This window comes from Austrofundulus limnaeus, unplaced genomic scaffold, assembly GCF_001266775.1.
Source record: "Austrofundulus limnaeus strain Quisiro unplaced genomic scaffold, Austrofundulus_limnaeus-1.0 Scaffold85, whole genome shotgun sequence".
Classification (NCBI taxonomy): domain Eukaryota; kingdom Metazoa; phylum Chordata; class Actinopteri; order Cyprinodontiformes; family Rivulidae; genus Austrofundulus; species Austrofundulus limnaeus.
Window position 1 is genome coordinate 1,171,067 of NW_013952487.1, and position 4,524 is coordinate 1,175,590.

The following is a 4,524-nucleotide window of genomic DNA, read 5'->3' on the forward strand; positions in this document are numbered from 1 at the left end:
CCCCACTCAGTCAAAGACATACAARGACGCCACATTCCACTCATACTCCCGATACACACTCTACACCCCCCAGGTCCAGGACATGCACCCACCCCCTATTGGAGGCAGCACACACCCGAACCCAGGAGGTAGACTCAATCATTCTCAGGTGGATAGGAGTAGAGAGCCAAGGCACGGCCCGGGCCGCACCAGGACGCCCGGCCAGCCCCCCTCCGCAGAGAAGCCACGCCCATGACCACCCCACCACACCACCAACGGCCAAGTGCACCCCCCAGCCGATCCCGGAACCCGGCAGCCACCCCAGCCAGGGGACCACCCACAGGAACCAAGAGCCACACCTCAGGAGACCAAGCAGCACCAGGGARGATGGAGAGCCAGCCCCGCCCCTGGCAACCATCCAAGCCCCGAGCCTACCCACAGCCCAGGACCACACCCGGCGGCCCGCCCTTCCCCAAATGGCAGTCAGGGAACGGGATGGGAATAAAGACCCTGACACCCACACCCCCACCCCCAGATGTACTGTTGGTGCGTGTTGTTCTATAGAGTAATCAAAAAGGGAAAGAAGAAGAGGCAGAGGCCGGCGTGGTGCCAGTTTCCCCTACACCACTACTCTAACCCAAAACCCTAAGTGTCTATATGCAAACCTTGGGGGGTGGGCACAGGCACAGAGGAGGCGAGAGTGGTGCCATCCGGCCACCTATAGCCATGAGTGCCCACCTTAAGTTCCTATATGTTCGTTCCTGGAAAACGAAACGCTCATGAGGGAACGTGTGTTGTCGCCATTCCTTTAACATGGTCAAATTATACTGCGGCAATGTTTGGAGAATTTTCCCTGAAGACGCTCACGTTTGATTGTCAAATGGCTAAAGTGTGCGAGGAACGTTCCCAGCGTCTGGTTATGAGCTGGCTGCATTCATTATGTGTTGTTGTTGTTAACTCCCCTCTCTTATCAGAGGGAGAATCAGGGTGTAATTCAACAAACGTGGTGTGTATGCAGAGCAGGGCAGGGGGTGGTTCTGAGGCCTGCACAACAGGAGGGTGGGTTTTTCTGCTGCTCAGCTGGTTGCTTGTTTTAGCTTCGGGTAATTTAATCTAATATTTATGTAATTTGTTGCAATCAGTGTGTGAATGTGAGTGTGAATGGGTGAATGTCTGTTAGTGTAAAGCGCTTTGGGGTCCGGAGGGACTTGAAAAGCGCTCTATAAGTTCAGTACCATTTACCAAACAATAATATGACCACTAGATGGCAGTAGTTATAATATACTGCCTCTTTAATTTTATTTTTAAACATCGACCCAGGTGGGACTTGAACCCACAATCCCCAGCTCCGGAGGCTGGTGCCTTATCCATTARGCCACTGGGCCAACTACCCCTAAAACCTGTTCATGGTGTAATCTGGGTCAAAGTGTGCATTTTATCATTGATGGGATTAAAAGCAAACAAACAGGAAAACATTAACAAATAAATGAGTGTTGTTGTTGTTGTTGTTGTAAGCATCTCCAACCCATCTTCAAGCATCTTGATTTGTGTTTTAACACCTACTAATTTTTTTTACCTACTAATTTTCATTTCAGTAGATTATATCATAAACAAAAGGCCTTCAAGGTGAACGCAAAGCCATGGTGGAAACAATGTGAATGGCAGAAAAAAAGTAAATAAGAGTAAAAATACCCTAACAGAAACTGACTTTGGTAAAAAAAAACAACAACAAAAAAAAAACTGCACTGATAAGAAACATACTTATATAAAGTCAAAAAACTGTTCACAATAATTGGGAAAGTAAAATTTCTTTTACACACTCACACTGAGTAGAGTAAATTACTTTATACTCAACTCGGTTTAGTGGAAGTAGTTGACTCAACTTGGTTACATAAATTTAACGCTTCATTTTTTTAGAGTTCAGAAACAATTATTTTCATGATGAGTTCAGTCATATTTGATTTTATAAAGTAAAGAAGTAAATGTATAATTTTAATGTTTTGAATAAATTAAAAGTAAAATTTAAATTTATAAACAAAAAATAATAAAATTACAAATCCACAAAAAATGACCTAGGTACCAACAAAGTAAATGATCATACTATACATCTCTGGTGAATGGGGAACGATATAATGTTCATGAGACAATTCAGCAAGCTGTGCCTAAAAATAAATAATGATTAAAATAAAAAAACACTGCTGCATGACTCACTGGTCACATGCAAACACTCAAAATTCAATGAGACTCATGGAAAAGTTGCATAATTTAACTTAAACTCAGTAATTCTGAAATTCATTATTGACCCACTTGTTCCTGCTCACAGCTGTCTTCAGACATGAGGTGGGTCCCACCCTGGAGGGGGTCACCAGTTGATCACAGAGATGACCAAAGCCACACAATTTACACACATGCATGTGATGCACGTTTCTCAGAGAACCTGAAGAAACCTGTTTGGAGTTTCAGTAAGACTTGTAATAATCCCAGGAAGCCTGAAGTGACTGTTTTTGCTTTTAAACAACCTTCAGGAATGTTTCTGACTGAACATGTTGGTTTCCCCATGTTGTGAAAAGTTGTTTTTGGTCAAATCTTTTGACCAAGATCTTGCTAGATCTTTTATGCTGCTTATTTGTTGAACGCATCAGCCCACAGTGTAGCTAATAATGAGTTTCTGTCTTTATTTAACTGTGACATTTCATTGTGGAAAAACTGCACAATGGTGAAGCTAATTCTATCTTTTACATCCAGTCAGTGGTGATAACTTCAGAATGATGTCAACGTATCTCAGAGTTGGAACTTTTCCACAACTCTAACATTTAATGACTGAAAAAAATTGTTAAATTTTCCACAACAATCCATCATTTTGATTAAATGAGCAASAGTCTGTTTATTTTACATTAAAGAYAAGTTCATTCAAAATGTATCATTTTGTTCAAACAAAGGTCACGTTTTAAAAATAAGTTTTCAAACTTTCATGTTTAAATGTCTTAAATCAGGTGCAATAAGAATAAAAAAATACTCCCTCCCCACTTTCACACCCACACATTTAGTCATACAGACAGACACTTTCATAAAAACAGCTTCTCACCTTGATGAAAGGTGATGAAATGTCAGCAGAGTTAAAAACAAGGTGGAAGACGCATCTCACTACAAGTCCTCTGAGTTCATCTGTTCCACTAAAGGTCACAAACCCCTACCCTCTTTATCTTCTTTTAATCAACCTTTTATAACTTTTCTCTACGTCTGTAGTGCCAGAAAGAGTCTGTAGTGACAGAAAGAGAGAGAGAGACTTGTCTGATTGTGGCATCCTCAGAGAAGCCCAGTCCCACGTAGTGAAGAGAAGAGTCGTCGGTCGTCGGAGGAGGTGGGCTTGTTTTTCTGGTTGTTATCTCCTCACTCTGCTGCAGCTGCCTCGTCGYGCTGCACAAACACCTGCCGGCCTTCAGCAACACCAAGAGAAAAGTCAATTCCTCCACGAGATAACCCGACCTGGTGTGTGCCAGTAAAAGACACCTCGTGGTCGTGGTTAAGAAGCTGTGACACCTCTGTTTCCCCGCTGCGCTCCACCACTCACTCTGTTTCGCCTTGTTTACCTAAAATTTATGATTTTTTTTTCTCCCTCTGTGCACACACACGCTTTTCTCTCCTCTTTGATCTCGGTGTTCAGAAGTGCTTTTGAAACGCTCATCTTTTGTCGTCCCCCCCCTCCTCAGTCCCATCTTTTTTCCTACGAGCAGCGTCTTCAGAGGCGTCCAATTCTGTCATCGCTCTCTGTCGTCTCTGTGTGTGTGTTTGTGCTGAAGTGTGCCTCTGTATGTGGGCCTCGGCAAACCTGCAAAGAAACAGAATACACAATAGCCTTATGACTTTACAAAAGCTGCTGTGGCATTATCTTGACAGCAGAGGAGGCCTCTTTTGTCTGCAGAGGGCTTCTTTGGGTAAAAAGGTTCTCGTCCAAATGCCTGCGCTCTGTGCAGAGGGAACCACACGTGACGATTTACCGTTAGAAGACATGAGCTGGTGATAACACAGCAAGGAAGGGCTGATGTGAGGCTSGTTCTTCAACTCTCCTGTTGAAGCTCTTCAGGATGTGAGCTTTGACCTCCGTCATGTTCGTCAAAGCATGGGGATGATGGAGAAACTGCACCGCTGCACTCAGAGGGAAGTAAAGGAATCAAGAGACACGTTACATCTTTAAAGGGGCAATAGTATGTGTTTGTCAGACATTTATTTAAATACTATACCATAAAAAGTATCTGTCACCTTTAGTTGTTATTAAAATGCTGTTTTTATGTTTAAGTAGAAAATAAACTTACCTTCTCATCACTTCCTCTTCTAAATGCCTTGAAATTGGCCTCTGTCTCTTTAAGAACCACCTTCTGTTTCTGTCCCGTCCATTTCAGTGCGGGGGACTCGCTCGTGCATTATGATGCAATTTACTTGGCATCTGAAAATACATTTCCTCAAAGGTATTTTGAATCTGAAAAGAGCTTCACTGAGTGAGCAGCAGTGTTAAGAGCAGCAGCCAGTTTAAGTTTCACTTTCACT

At 43.0% G+C, this 4,524-nt stretch overlaps 1 non-coding gene across 1 annotated transcript; it reads right to left on the minus strand.

Moving 5' to 3' along the window:
• Window positions 1-1,291: 1,291 nt before the first annotated feature.
• trnar-ccg (transfer RNA arginine (anticodon CCG)) lies at window positions 1,292-1,364 on the minus strand. The gene has a single exon. It is a non-coding gene; the product is annotated as a tRNA-Arg (tRNA).
• Window positions 1,365-4,524: the final 3,160 nt, after the last annotated feature.